This window comes from Achroia grisella, unplaced genomic scaffold (assembly GCF_030625045.1).
Source record: "Achroia grisella isolate CSIRO2021 unplaced genomic scaffold, CSIRO_AGI_Agris_v1 utg515, whole genome shotgun sequence".
Classification (NCBI taxonomy): domain Eukaryota; kingdom Metazoa; phylum Arthropoda; class Insecta; order Lepidoptera; family Pyralidae; genus Achroia; species Achroia grisella.
Genome location: NW_026712908.1, coordinates 41,166 through 59,181, shown reverse-complemented (window position 1 = coordinate 59,181; position 18,016 = coordinate 41,166).

Below are 18,016 nucleotides of genomic sequence, written 5' to 3'. Positions count from 1 at the left end.
TTTCAGTTCAAGTCTTTTTAAGGGTGTATTAACATTAATAAATAAATAATAAATAGATAATTTTAGATACATCCATAATTAAAGGATGTTGTAAAGTGTCGCAAACTATTGCATGGAACATGTGACCTGTTATTACGTTTAAACGTATACGGGACTAAACTAACCACTTTCTGTTGCGTATTCGACGGGCTTTGCTCATCTTATGTCAGACGAAAATTGCGCTCATTAATGTAATATAGACGTACTTTAATGAGGTTCAAATAACATACAGTAACAGACTTGATATGTCTGTTAAACGTATCCAGTAATTCGATGCAATGCTATAAACTAAACTGGTATGTGAACTAAAGTGTGTGTGAACTAAAGTTAAAGTTGCAAGTTCATTGTGTATCAATGTGAAGACTCATCTCCAAAATCTTGCATTTATTTGAAAAACAATTTCAAACTTGAAAGGTAATATTTTTCCCGATTGGTATATGTCATGTTGATATATTAGTAAAACAAATAATCATATTGAGAACGATTGCGGTTCTATTCGATAAATTAGAATCGCATGCTGTAGTAGAAAAACATTAATATATATTTGCTCACAATAAAAAAGTCAATACGAATTGTAACATCATCCTATATTATGAAAAATCTGGAGGCGCAATTTGAATACTTAAGTAAGACGGAAATAAAATATAAATAAATTCCATTCCTATCGATCCATTCTAGAGTTACGGCATGAATGTATGTGATCGTTAGTTGCATTAACTATACGTATTGCGTCAAAATCGTGTTTACCTTGTAATTAGCGTTGAAGAGGTGCGTCTATGCTTTTTATACTTGTTATTCTATAAAGCTCTACAGCTGTCATGTACTTGTACTGTACACACACATAATCTGTGCAATACAGAATATGTTTATTAGCAGTGCTACCCGTAACTCTTAAAAATTAGCACTTGCAAGCTGCAAGAAAAGTTAATTCAATCTTCTTTACATATTCTGATGAATATGGGTGTAAATAATGACTATATCAGATATATTTTTATTTACTTACTCTTATACTTCTACAAAAACATTTCAAAATCTCATCATGTTACTCCCGTTAAACTTTGCTTTTATTCAGGTCCTGGTACATTTTCTAAAAGAATCTGGCGGTCTGTGCTGGCTATACAGACCGCCAGATCCCTGATTCCCGCCCTGATCTCAAATAAAACTCGCCAATAAAACTGCGTCCGAGTGAAACTAATGTAATTTAGGTTAACCCGTTTGCCTAAAGTGCTGATTTTAGGGTAGGCATGTACCAACATATAGTATAAATATCTTATCTGTGCTATATGTATAGTGAATTTTGTAATAATATAATTTTAGTACTTAGGTACTATCTTCCCATTTTGGTTTTTTATTAAAAGTTCTAAGCCTGCAACCCAGTCTGTAATAGTAGATTATGGGCTTATATTAATTACTGGGCATATATTAAAATTTATGCCCAGTGCCCATACACATTTATACGTTTACACAGCTTTATAAATAGAAAATTATAGTCAGTTAATTACTAGTGCTAGCATAAGTTATGTTTACTTCGTTATTTTCTAAAATAGAATACAAATGGGTAATGCTACAGTACTTGTTGAAAATACAGTACTTAATTAATTGAAGAATAATAAGATTGTATAATTACATTTGTTTCCATAGTTTGCAAAAATATAACAGAGAAAGATTTCACTGACGTTTCTAAAATTTTTGTTGTAGGTAGGTACACTCATGCGTGATTTATTATAAAAACTATAACGAGTATTATATGATATTTTTATTAAATGTAATTTCCTATTTAAATTAAGTGGATATGTTTTTTTTAATTTTTCAAATACCGTTTGATTTCTACGATCTAAATACATTACAGTTGTCCTCATATATCTTTGCATCGTAAATATTTATGCGAAAAATTCTCATAAATCCAATGCCGACCTTGTTTTGAAGATGTTTTCGTACTCTATTTAATAGTTATAATATAAGAACAAGTTTAACAACAAACATTTTAGATCTAATTTTGATACCCGAAATACATAATAACAAAAGATCATGTGGAGATAACGTTCTGTTTATATTTTAGTTCCGTGATGAAGTCACTTCATGCGGAGGTTGATGTATCATTAGGAACAATTTCAGGTCAGGCAACACGGATTTATTGCTTGTAGTTTTATAAATAGTTTGTTGTTGATGTGTCTGGAAATTTAAATAAGTAGGGAGTCAGGTTATTGGCGATTCACTGTTTAATATAAAACTTTATTAACTTTTATGATATTACTAGAGTTTCTAATCTGAAACAACTAGTAAAATCCACTATTATCACATTTATTGACTTATCGAGATGAGTAGAAATTCTATCCTCATTTCATCGTATGTTTGACATATGTATGTTATATTGCATATAATAACAATAACTTGAACTAAGTATATAATACATATACTCGTAATACGGGAAGCTAAACATTGTTCAGCTGTGCTGGTCATTAATTCTAATAATTATAGTCAATAAAATCTAATATATATCTGAAATACACTGAATACTACACAAATAGGTCACAATTACAATTTTAAAAGATGTATGTCACCGTAGATTTCTTGTTAATGATCTAGATCTGAGAGATATATTCTGATCAAAAGCAAAATTTTCACACGGTCGTTTGGCTGACCGAAGAATCTATCAGCCAAATTGCAGCCAATCCTAAAATACAAAATTTTAAACTAATTAATTTTACACATTTTCTATGGAACATTTTATAAATGTTAAAAAAATTAACCTAATGTTAATGCATTCTAGTTAAAAGAAAGTAATTATTGGCAAATTATCTGTTGTTTCAAATAAACGATATAACACTCGCGAACTCAGAGACGCAGATTTATTGCATAACTGTAAATGAGTTTTACACAAGTGCAACATGTACTTATTGTTCATTGTTGCTTATTATGAGAATATTTTTGAAAGACAATAATTCTTGTGATTATTTTTGGTATCTACGTTTAATGTAAATTTGAACTAAACTATCATATGTGGAATGTTGACATGTGAATAGCTTTATCTAAAATTATATTGCAATGGATAGCATATTAATAATCAATATTTTTTTTATTATCTATAAATTAAAAAAAAACTCTTGGATACAATTCAGTCCTGAATTCTGTGATTGTCCTTTTGAAGTATATTAACGTACATATGGAAATTAATTGGTTAATGTCATTGTTTAAAAAAGAAACATGTTCAACCAATACCTATAAATGGTTTTACGCAACCATTGCAATTTCCAACGCATTCATTCAAAACAGACAAAAGCCGATGAGTTTCGTCATTAGTAGAAAAAAAAACAATACATCATCAAATATTCCCCAACAGGTTGCTATACTAAGCTGACCGATATGCTCCGTTTGTTTACTCTGTCTTCAGGCCTCGATCATATACCGTGAAGAGTTTTTAGTTCACGGCCGTATCTGTATCGTCGTCGACATCCTTATTCAAATACCATTATCAGATTCTATTGAATTCCACAGAGATTTTTAATTTCAAATCAAATCGTGTTTTTAAAATATTAAGTAAATAACTATCATGTCAAATAAAGATAAAACGCAGACTCCTCAGAATACTGGCCTAATATTATTGTACCTAGAAGTCAATTAGAGCAATGATATGGCAATATAAGTAATGATAAAAAAACTCGTAATGCTATGAGGATACTTTTAAAAATATAGGTAAATAAATCCATGCATATTGTAAATACATATATGTTCTTTATATATTAAATCATCGACACTTATCACTGCTTCAGTGGCAAAGGAAGTGCAAACTTCATAAATTAGCGGAAGGAACTTGTTCTGCTAGAGTAAACAAAGCTAATGCAACGGAATTAACAGAACGTAATAAAAACATTCCAAGTGGAAAATTATATAACAGATTATTGTGACGCATATCTAAGTCATTAAGATTAAATAAAATAATGGTTACGCGTGTGAATGGAGTCTGGTATCTTCACTGACCCGCGTTACCTATTTCCTATTACAGAGATAACGTGACACACATTTTAATTCCGCCATTAATTAATAGATAATGAGTTTTTTCAATATTAAATTATATCCTTAATACTTAAATAAATAATTAAATAATATTAATAATAAAATATTATGCTAAGGTGACCGTAGTGTTAGCTAAACTGAGTGTTAGTGCCACGTTTTTATGGATTATATTTCTAAATAATAAAAGTGCAGATAAGAAATATAAATATATTTATAGTATGTGAAATCGCGATTACTTTTTTAATGTAATTGGAAAGTAAACTATCTGATAACTATCCACCTCATGGTATGTGTAAACATGTACTCCCTCTCATCAGTTGCCATTACGGAGGATATTTTTTTTATTTATATCAGGCAACTAGGCCCATATTATAAATACCTTATAGACTACCATATATAATGCCTTGGTATTCTGTAACTTCACTGATTTATCCCATCCAAAAACTGAGACATCATCGTACATCGTACTCGCAGACGACTTTGTAGGAAGTCTACCACGGTTAATCAAGCATTACTTGAACAATAATTAATTTAGACATTTAAATAGAGTACCTTGATCTTTTCTGTTCTGTTCACAGGTCACAAATAGAAACGTTTGATGTGATAATCAATTTAACACTTTTTTATTACATATTACAAATTTCTACTTTATGTCTAAATTACTCGTATTTTATAAGGATAACTGTGACTTACAATAAAGCGTTATTAATAGATTGATTTATTACGGTAACATTTAATCAGTTATAATTGTTTCTTATAAATAATTCCTTTAAATTAAAGTGTATTATTTTTAATAATAATAATAATAAATAAATAACCTTGGAGAACAACGCCGTCTAGTCCCACGGTAAGCAGAGATTAAGTTATGGGTACTAGACAGTTTTTTTGTAAATACACATATAATATACACAGACAATATTTTTTTTGTATTTGCACGGTGCGAGGAATAGAACCCACAACCATCGAAAGTGATGTGCTAAACCGCTTGCTAACAAGGCCGTCGGTGAGTCGAGATGTAGTTTTAAATTATACATAGATACCTAAATCCGGGTGAGGTCAACATAAAAACCATTATTATATGTAACTAGAATTAAATTAAAATTACATATAGAGTACGATTATAAATATAACGTCTCATGTTCAAAACGCTAATAAATATTAATAAAATGCATTAATAAAATGCTGGTAAATAATAATAAAAATACTAAATTGCTAACATGATACTGCTTTTATATGTATTCCATTATTTTCTTTCGCATAATGACATTACTATTGTGGCCACTGATCCTTCTATGAATGCTTATTGCCTAGTTTCCACGAGGTTACATTTATCGCAGATCAAAGTGGCATGTTTAATCTATGGTTCTTGGGTACTCGTACATTATAGTACAGCCTTATATTCTTCTCACGTCATGTTACGAGTATTTGCAACAAAGTTGTTAAGACAATAAAAATAGACAATAAAATTTTATTTCGTTTTACTAAACTACGAGTATATTTTTTAAAGTTTAATATATCACTATACTGTTTTAAAGAATTTTAATTGAATCGACAATTCTAATTTCTTTAATCAATGTAGAATCCTATCGCATATTGCTGGAGACCTAATATTCGGTTTTGTACTGTTGTTTCACGCATACATAGTCACGTAAAGAGTTAAAATATTTTATACAGAGTTATTAAAGAAAATTGATGCCATGTATGCATATATATCAATACCTACGGTTATTTGTGAATGTACTTATAATAGTGCAATGGTTTACGTTGTAATCATGACGATTTAGAGAAACAAGGTTAAATAAACAGTTTTCTAATACAAACAACCAACCACTTACAAAATCTTTATTAAGAATTGTGTCAGTTGTGTACGATTTAAAACTTTAAATCGTACACAACTGACACAATTCTTAATAAAGATATTAAGTAAGTAAGTTCAATAACTATTGAACATTGCGTAGGCCCAAAAATGCTAATGATTCATCTCAAATATTACAAATAACTACAATGCAGCACCTGTGGGTACATTATTTATATTACACGATTAAATGGGCGGAACTTGGGCGGTTCATGGCAATTCTAGATTTGCATATAATACAATTTCGGATCAATAACATCATATTGTATAATATTACAGTGACTGACACCTATTGTTTGAGAGTAAACTGTAGAATTACAAAAAACTGGGCGACAGGTCGCAATAGATATTATTATGGTTACGATGGGTTAAAGTTCACTTATGTAACTTTATGTGTCGACATAAGTTTCATTATATTATGTCATTATGGAGTTGCTTTTTGATTAGTGTGAATGAATATGAATTATGTAAAGCGATTGCCATGAAAAATGAACAGAAGCTGTTGAGTTTGGATTGTTAGATGTTATCTAAACGAACTACTGAATATTAAAAAGACAGAGTTTCCAAACAATTTTAAAAAGAGATCACAAATCTAAGTAGGACCAAAAGATTCATTCAATAAACTTTTCTTCCTTAACTTAAAGGAATGTACTCGAAGAAGTTAGTTACTGTACCTTTAAAAACATACCATAATTATTAATGAAATCTTTGAAATATGTAGATCAAGAAGAGTCGTTAATGAAGTAACTGCTCTACACTATTTGACTATTGCAATAAATATTCAAACACAGTGATGATATGAGCTTACTCAATTTGCAATTTCCAAATGAATACTTTAAAATAAGTATATATTAAGTAAGAAATAAATGCAAGATCTTTGCTAAATATATTAACTTAATAACCAATGTCAAGAATAAACTAGTAATTGTTTCAGAAATGATAAAAAAATTTTTTTTTGAGCCAAAGCAGGTATAGAATGACTAGGTAATTAAATTACAGTGGGCAATTGTTTATCCTGATAGTGTTAATTAACAATGAGTTGGTACATAATTGTTGTCATGACACAATGAAGGTGTTCGGTGCTTGATACTACTTACGCATTGTTGAATAGACTATGAAATAAAGAGTAATAAAATATATATCTGTTTACTAAACTGTCAAGAACAATAACGTTTAATTATTAGTAATAGTGGTTACCTTTGTCCTTTTATGAATTAAATATAAAATTTTAATAATCTTGTTAAACACATATGTACTATCTAACCGTCCTAAGCTGTTTCATATTAATTTATAATATTAAGTTTTGTTACGATTAATTTTATTATTTGAGAAATAATATCGGACTTAGGGCGTTTGATTTGAATCGATTCTGCTTATTCCATTGAGATTTACTTTGTTGAGTATGAAAATATCAGTATGAATGTTGCATTTAAATTTGTTGAAATTGTTAATAAATATACATACCTAACCCACTCAAAAGTGTATTAGGAAGTGTTTCATTAAATGTTTCTTTTTAAGTAATTTAAGTAATTATTATATACATGAAAAACAATATTTACGCAACATATAATAAGACACTTTTCTTTAAATGCTTGCTCGATAATTAAGTCATTCAATAGGCATGAAATTACAATCATCAGTATGAATACGGATTCAACTGTTGCTTAAGCTATCAATCAATTATTGTATTATACGGGTACAATAGCCAAATTTGTAAATAAATACCAGGTATACTATAGTATTATGTGTGAACACAATAGAAGAGAGCGGTATGGACTTCAGTCAATGACCTTGCGGGTTTATGTGCGCGTTCCTCTTCATTATTTAGCCCCGGATGTTAATGTTAATTTACAAAAAAAAGATTAATGATGTGCACTAATTAGCATTAGATTCAAGTGTGGGAAAAGTGTAGCTCTATATATAGAGCTAATATCAATACCGCAGTATGTTGTCTGCTAATGGACATTCTTTGAAATTGGAAAGGACTTACAAAGGTCAGAAGACTTAAAGATAAAAAGCATAACTATTATGTTTATGATTCATTAATTTTATTATAATTTTATTACGTACATTATGTATGTATTTACAAAAAAATGAATTTAAATATTTCTATCAGTTGTTTAGTACCCATAACACAAACTCTTCTTAGCTCGAAGCTACATAGATGGCGCTGTCTGAATTGTCCTTATAAAATTATGACGATGATATATGATGATGATATGATGACGGATGAACTAATACTCTAAAAAAAAATAACAATGAAATAATATTCAGAGTACTTTATACGGCACAATTTGGCTTATATTAATATATTTTTTAAATTTTGAAATAAAGAAATAAGTTTGACCATGAAAATGACCAAGAAATTATCAAAAGTTTGCCGCAAAATGCAGATCGGAATATTAAAGTTATGTGATGTTATTGATTTCAAAACTATACATTTAGTATACATTCATATTTCGCAAGCATGGTATCGCAGTAGTCTTAATTGGAATCATCGTCGTAACTAAAGGCTTGGCTTCCGTCTGTATACATTAGAAGTCAATATGCCCTTTTTTGTGTGGGTTCTAAATAAATTTCATTTTATGGCGATTGAATGAACAGAACTTGTCTATGAAATTAAAGGAAACTTCACAGCTGTTAGCTTTTCTTTTATTATTATTGTAAATAAATATAATAAACACTGAATATATTGCTCTATAGAAAAAGTGAACATTATTAGGAGAATAATATGAGTTTTATTTACTATGTATGAATTAAAAAAATAATACAATAATTGAAACGTTTATTTCATGTTTTTAATGGCTACTTTATAATACACACATGTGTTCCTAATATACTAGAGATTGAATTTCCTTGTAGTGTTGCTTTTGAAATATTCGTTGGATTGGAATGTTAGCATCCTACTGATTAAAGGTCACAACGAGGTCGAAATGAAGATGCTTGAAGGTACAAAGAGCACACAATGGGAACATTACAATTATGTAGAAGGTAAATTGTATAACAATATTACTATAGCGTGAACTGTTAAAAGTTTAATGGATTTTTAAATGGTATCTTTATGATACGTTCAATTTTCATTCGATCTGACCTCGCGTTTTATTTAAATTGCTTCCCCTGACTAAACCACAGTGTTCTTTCAGTCAGAATTTATTTTCTTTTTTATTATGTTATGAATTTCTCATAATTTTCTTTTCTGAAATAAGATCTTTTTGGGACTGAAAATCTTTTAGCAGTGTAAAATTAATAAAATTTTAAATTATTTCACACAGACACCTAACTCAGGTGACCTACTTATATTTTCTACCGCATCTACGTGTGCCTAAGCCGTAAATTGTGCAAGATGTACCAAATTGGACTATCACTTATCCAGCACATCAAATAGAGTACAACAGCGAGCGAGTTCGTGGACGGTCACGCGAGATGACCCCAGCACATCTCCAGCCAGACAGCTTCGCCCGCGGCACTGACGCAACTAAGTATAGCACCTTAGGGGTCAAATATAAATTACGTCACTCGTTAAGTTGGAGGGGTCGACAAAATGTGACATTTTACACAAAGGGTTGGTTTTTACCAGTCACAAACTAAAAATCTGGATCCCTCCTCCTTCTACAGCCTGTTACGAGGGATTTTACCTTTTAACATTTCAAATATGTCTGAAATTGGCGTGATGTAATTTATAGATCGCCCCTTATAAATGGCTAAACTCTGTACAACAGACTTTAGCCTCTTATAAAATACCAATAACGTAAGTAATAAAATAAATATATTGTGTAATTACAGTTAAAAATGTATTTTCTGAGGTATATTCGGACAAGAGTGCACTACAAGGTATTATTTTTTTAGGTATTTGGATTGATTGAGTTACAAATAAAAAATATTCTAATAAGACATGTAGTAAAAAATGCCGGACATGGATATCTAACCTTTTGCTAAGGTCAGGGAGCAATTACGTGCAATATGTTAAAAATATTTTTTATTAAAAATATACAGAAAAAAACTAATTCTCTAAAAGTTAACTAACATATTTAAAAAATAAAACCAGTTATTAAATATTACCTAAATCCATTCTCTTTTTTTTCGACACGTCAATAGCTAGGAGCTGCAGTTGCGTATATGTACATCATTTAAAAAAAATATTTACCTTTGTGCCGACCGATAAGTATAAAAGTGAAAATACTCTATTAATAATACCTATATATGGCAGTACAAGTGAATCATGCAATATATATAGTTAATTTCAATACAACTACGTATGTATAGCATAATTTAACTCCCCACGACGAACCATCAATGTACACCGCACAATCCGGCCTCACATAATTGCATGTTACCAGCATGTATGTATCTAATAGCTTCCATTTTAATAAAGGTCTTCTAAACACTTTTCAGACAATTTACGACCTATTGATGCACGCGACTATCCGAAAAAAACATTGTTTTCGGCCGCATTGCAACATGTTGGTGTTTGTTGTCGATTATTATTTAACTATAAGAGACAATGTTAGTCGCACGCCGGTTCGCCAAAGCTTCTCACGGCTGCCGAAGGTCGTGGATAACTTTGTTCTTACAACACGCTAAATAATTTGATTTCATAACTTTGGCGCCCCGAGATATACTACTTAACGAGAGACCGCCGCAAATATAGATACGTTTTTTCGAAAATTGCGCGTGATCTTTGACATGACATGACTGTGATGAGATACCTTATTGACAACTATATTTTGATTTACAAACAACTTTATGAAGTTATAAATTACAGAATGTTCAATGTTAATACAATAAATGTAACAATAAAATTATATACACTGTGGTCAACTATTAAGTATATTTAAATGTCATATCCCCTCCATATTTATGACTGTATACTGTACATAGCATTATTATAAAAATATTCAAATCCTCACAGCTGACTAATTTATATACTCTTATCTTAATAAAGAATTTTTAATATCTACCCGTCATATGCCCATTTTTAAATATGCGAATATAGAATGGTGTATCTGCCTGCGCTAATGGTATGATATATGCTGGCGAGACACAAGGCGAGTACAACTGGAGGATGATAGGATGAGCGTGAAGACAGGTCAGTTAATCCATCGAGGCATAAATTTACACCAGGAATTAACAACGATGGTTTCCAGGGAAGATGACATGGAGGTTACATTTACCTGTTGTTTATTACACATTACATACATTAACCTAATATTTATGTAAAATAAATTTTCATAGGTTTAGAAGAAAAATAAGTCAAATGTAATTTAGAAAGCTACGTAATATAAGATTTTGTTGAAAATTCGTGTCGGTAATGGTGAGATCGCAAACTTGCAAACGTAAACATAGGACGTCACGCTCCAGCTGTAACGTTGCAAAAAAATCTAAGCACTTAGTGCCTTCATCTGCAATACTTTATTACGGCACGTTATTATAAACACCGATTACACGATTACATTTTACATGGGAGAAAATGCATTTTTTGAAAATTAGTCGCGCATTTTATTCGTATAGGTTAGGTTGGTTGGTAATTTTTAAAAACATACCAGTCTGTTAATTTAAAAGTTAAAAATAAATTTCCAAATAAACAAGACTATCAAAAATTACCCGTAAACTTTCCTTCAATATACATCCCTATTACTGAATTGATCTACATGCTTATCCATAATAATTTAAATACTTGATTATATGATTATATCTACCTACATTCTAATCTTTTAATTCAGTACGTGGATAAATTACATGGGAGGTGATGGCCCTCATACAGATTGTACATCTCTTACGCAAACCGATGTCAGTACGTATGCGATAGACACGTACGTAGATATCTGAATAATTAATTGAACAGTTAGTATTAATTACTTTTGAAGTTGCTTAAACTTAGTGATGAGATTATTATTATTATTAGATGTTGACCGTGATAGATATCAAATAGATATTTGAAATAATGAACTGAAGAATTATAGGTGTATGCCTTACAAGCATTTTATGATATTAATGATGTAGGTACCTATATTGGCAATTAGTAACATTTAATGTAAATTAGATAAAATATTATAAGAGTTTATATTGGGTAAATTGATAATAGTATGACATATAATTCATATAATGTAGACATCGATATAATTTTTACATTAGATCCATACAATTAATAAGTACCTACTTTATACAAAATATATTTATATAATTGTGTAATAATTGTATTGAAGATATTACATATTTTTAATAAACCTTGTTTATGTAAAATTATAAACACAATAGAGAAGAATGCAGTAACTCTGTTAGGCGATAATACTATTATGTCTGTATGTATTTGTATTTATCTTAAATACTCCTCAAAAGTAAATATTGTTCTAAAAATTTCACTATGGGACAATATACTATAAAGTCATCACGAATTTCTTTAAAATAATATTCTTTAATTTAATTGCAGATAAAAAATAAAAAAATGCCCGGCTCTGAGGCATTTCTTATTTAATCTGTCTCATTATTATGTCAGAATGATCAGAACAGACAGCGCCAGACATTTAAATAAGCATTCAATAACACCTCTTAATCCCTGAGGGGACAAAAACCGCAAGCCTATAAATTACTTATTAAAAGTTGATCGAGATTCACGGCATTACTGCATTAACGTAATGCCACCCAGCTTGTCCCCTAGGGGTGGTTAGATAATATATGTACTGACAACCAGAAATATATTAGTTTAAAATAAACATTGCAAAAGTCTGGCTACCTAACTTTACTCATTGTTTCTTGATATAGCATATATAACTGGAGATTTAATATTTTCTACAAGTAATAAACGATATAATAATAATATTTCTGGACAATTAACATAACGTTAATATAAAAATATCATAATATGCAAGTATATATACATGTATAAATATATATATATATATATATATATATATATATATAAATAGGAAAAATAAATACCCAGACCAATAACCATACTCATGAATACTATATATATACTAATATTTACATTGTGCAAGGAATCGAAGCCGCGTTCATCAGAAGTAGGTAGTTGCATATATATGTATATATTAGGTATATCTGTATATCAACATATCCTTACAGTTAACATTGTACAATAGAGCATTCTTTAGTATTGTAATAGACTAATTAGTTTACTCATCGTATTATACATCCAGCACCTAAGAGGCGAAACCCATGATATTTATTAATTTAGCAAGTTAGCCTTTTTTTGTTTACATTTACTGATTTCATTTTGTTTATATATGCACAAAATCATCAATTTTAATGTATTCTTACACGTTCTAACTGTCTGAACATTATCCACTCTGCGAATTACTAAAATGTAAGGAGCAGATTTACATTATTTGCATATACTTACACCTATGAATAAATAATTCTTGCTTATTGTTTGTACTCAACAGTAGGCTTATCGCGTTCGATATCTAATAATAGATAATACATCTACAATAGAACATAATTACGTGACAAATACAAAAATGGTGATACAATTTAGAACTCGTCTGTACAATTCAGTCAAAGCGCGCTTTCACCTACGGTAAATCACGAGTTCGCGGCCCCCACCCCAGCAGACGCTTCCGCAAGCATCGCATCACTGCAATGCACCTAAACTTTGACCTGTAGCCCACACTGGATATTTATATCTTTAGTTTGCTTTCGATTAATAATACTACATTGAATTAATGATCAAAATACATTTTTCATTTATGTATTCCATATAAATTAGTATTAACTAGTAATTAGATGATAACACAACACATAAGTTGACAACAAATAATAATACGATTGACGATTTAATTTATTTGATTGACGCATTAAATCGTCAATCTTCAATTATATTCTAATATATTAGGCTCTAATTAGGCTATTAATCTATCTATTTATTTCACTATTTGATATGGCGTGTCGTTGGAATATAAGGATTCGTTTTATTTTTTAATAATTTCTCATATTACCTTCATACAGGAGTACTTGATTAAAAATAAATAATTAGTTATTACTTGACCATACACATAAACAGAACAAAAACTTAATAAAAATAATACTAGTAGTTAGTAATACGTTTATATTTATTACGTGTATATACATAAGCTTTATTTAAGTATATAAAGCATACATTTGCATTATTGTCTCTACCTAAAGCCCTGAAGCCACTTATTTAAACACACTTAGAAGGTATTTGGGGTCAATTGCTTATGCAGCATCAAAGAGATAAATATCTTACTAACAAATGTCAAGTATATACAACTTAAAATTAATGGAAATAATATATTGTAAATATGCTATGACACAATCATCAAAGTTCTTTGGAAGTACTATTGAGGTCGTGTACTTACTGTTTCAATGTAATAAATACCATCATAACATATGTAATCAAATGTAATTAATTGCGAATATTTATAAGTAACGTAGCTTTTAGATAACTATCTAATGTGATATCTGTTCAAGACATAATAACCTCTTTCTTGTTTTGAATTTGGGATGCGTAGCATTAATTTGTTTTATGGAAAAATATTAATATGTGAAAATACCATTACGGTGTTTTATTTAAACTTATTATTTTATAGAATATAAGATGGCTGTATCTGTTATACAAATGTGAGTGTAGCATATAATTATTTTTCTCTCTTACTAAAAAATAAATTTAAAACTGAAATGTATACAGTTATTACGTGTAAAATTGTGTGATTAAATCTACAACCTCCTAAGTTCAATGCTGATGATGACGATGACAATCCTATGTGGTGGTGGCGTTGTTGGTATAATTACTAAAATTTATATCACAGATATATTTCTAAATTTCTTTGTATACTGAACAGATTACGATACAAGTAGGCAATCCATATAACAGCTGTGAGTCTTAATTATGAATTTTGATATAAAGATAGATTGTATCACGAGGACGAACACAGGTTGTCTTTAATCTCAACTAGTTTTTTTTATAAATAGCTAATTAAGAATAGAACTCATTTAAAATTATTTGAAATAGTACAATCCTTATTTCAATGCACGAATTATTCGCACGCGATTCGTACACTGATTGACTCATTAATGAATTTTCAAAGAGTACAATGATATAATTCTTGGAATGAGAGTTTACATGAATAAAGAATATAGGTAATCACATGTATTATGATAATTCGTAGGATCGAATAACATGAATTCTTATTATTGAATTAAATATGAGTACGTACTTTGCATCTTCATATTTTGTCTATAAGAAATGGGTACAATAAAGTTACTATTTTCGTCCGAATTTTTCTCCGTTTAGCACATATTCTATACCTGTTTGCACTACCAGTTCTGGAATTTCTTGCGGAAATTTTATATGTACCTACCTATATTATCTGCATGTACAAATAGTTATAAATACGATCTCCGTAACAAATTACTCGAAAATTTTTCATGACGGACTAACTGGTGCCCCGCCTGCATTACGCAGAGGTGTGTACCATTCCATTATCATCCATTAAAAAAAACCCCTGAAGCAGAGCTAAGGAGAGTTGTGTTATGAGTAATGGACAACTAATAGATATACTTAAATATGGTTTGTAAAGACCTACACAATATACTTAGGAAACAACCTGGCCAACAAACAACAATCAAGAATACGCCAACATACTATCATGCTCATCGAACCCGTGACCATAGGAATTCAGGCTGTGTCTAAAGCGCTACATTGCAGAGGCCGTGTTTGTTTCTAGTTTCATCTATAGTCTAAAAAAAGATAATAACTAGAATTATCTTCTATGGAACAATATGTACAAACAGATAAGAAATTTTCTCGCATGAGTGCATCGCGTTTTTGCCTTTGATAGTCGTAATGACATGCATATGCAATCGTTTCGAGACGCATGCATGCACTCTACATGATACTTCCTACGGTTCCTGCCGGATATTACTGACTTTTCATAAAATCATGACGTAGAATATTTAAATAGAATACCCATAGTGCGCATGTCGCATTAGGTACAAAGCATTTTAGATGACAATGTTTAAAATACAATCTTAATATTAATCACTTGTTTCAATTACAACATGGCTTTGAAATTACTCGAATATTAAGTATTACATTTACGTACTTTTATGTATTTAACATTTCATAATTGCTTTTCATTCATTTAAACATATAAATAATTATTTTCATAAATCAAAATGAATATAAATGAGTTGAATTTGAATATTGGAATAATTCAATACTATCTTGAATTATTTCAATATCCAAATTCAACTTATTTTCGACTTTTGTATCTAGTAGATATTAGGTACAAAATATAATAATTTTTGATTTCACTTTCACACACATCTCAAAAGTTATATATGTATGTATAGATAGAGTAAAAGAATTTTATTATTTTTTATTATAATACAAAGAACACTACAAACTATTCTCTTAACGTCTGTATCGAAATTTAATCGTTTAATACTCTTAATAAAATATTATGATACCAAATGACGAAATATACGTATAAGCAATTATTGAATAACACTAATAAACCATCAAGTTATTGTAAAACGTTTGAAGCGATTGTGTTAGTCATGTGAGACACGAAGTAGGCAGATATCTTACCAGACGATTCCACCAACATACCATAGCTATTCGTATAAAACACATTAGTTGCATAATTCTTAATTCAGTGTCTGTTGATTCTGATTAATGGTATATTACATTATATTTTAAAGATAAATATTTAGTACCTTACAGATTTATTTTGTTGAGATCTTTTGACATTTGAAATTGGATGGTTTTTTAAAACCTTCATCGCTATTACCCTAGATGGAGTAGTCAGAGGCAATGTAAAATATCCAGGTCGTCAATGTTGAATGTAATCAACTTGCCAACATTGCGTTTAGTATATTTAGAATCTAACATGATAGTCTATCTGATTAATTTAATTTGTTATCGCTTTTTACTTCAAGGAATAGTATTTTTAACCCAATTCTATATCTTACCTTATATCGATCTGGAGATGAATTACGAAATATAAATCGTACTATAGGTGTAACGGATAACTGCATTCATAAGTTACGTATATATAAATAATTAATTCATTTCTGCATTTATAATCCATGAAGCACGTTCGTCGTGCAATGTTTACGTGATGAGCTAAAGAAGAGGCGACCAATGCAAACACGATTTTCATCACACCTTTGCACAATGGTTTTATAGCTAAAACTATAAATAAACAAGACATAACCAACCGCCTCATATTATTATTTTCCATAAATTTTTAGGACAGTGTAAGGCAAACCGTTTCATAAGAAGAATCACTTGTACCTACCTAACTCGGTGCATGTATTTGTTATGTATCATGGCAAGTGAATAATTAAAATTGTAACAAATGAAGAATATCTTTATTACATAGTAGGTGCAGAACTAAGGCGCCGCCGCTGTATGTTCGCTTATAGGTATCTTTTAAATTACGCAATGGATTTTAATGCACTTTTCAGCAATTGTAATCATGTATTATTATAATCACGCGTTATAATAGATATAGAACAAGCTCAGAAATTCAAGGATTTGTACATCCTTTGGAAGCCGTAGCGTGTAATACCTATAGATACCTACATATCTCGCGTTACAGTGTTTGTGCAGGATTTTACTAATTGTACTTAATATGGTCCAATTTAATGGAGTTTTTGGGAACTACGGAGAAAGCAACGCTTATATTTGTTGAATCTATGAAAGGTTTTGTAATTTCTTTCTCTCTACTTTTAAAAAATATTTAATTAAGCGAGGTTACTTTGTAAAAAGTCGCCTGCGATATCGATGCGATAAACCTGGAATCTATTCATGTAACTACTTACGTAATTTACATTCACATTTCATGCCTTATTAAGTTAGTCTGTGAGAGTTGAAAATTATGTTACTGGCTCTGCTCTGTTTTTGCTCTAACTTTACTCTGCATGTGTTATATTCTTGGAAATTTTACATCTTTCTTAGACAATTTCATGTAGATAGAATTAAGATAGAAGTTAATCTGCTTTATCTATGAGTTCTAACAATCAGTATCCAAAATAACTTTTCCTCTAGAATAACTATTTCAATTTTAGCTTAAATAGCGTAAGCATTACAATGCTGTGCTCAACTCAAAATATTTGACATGGAAT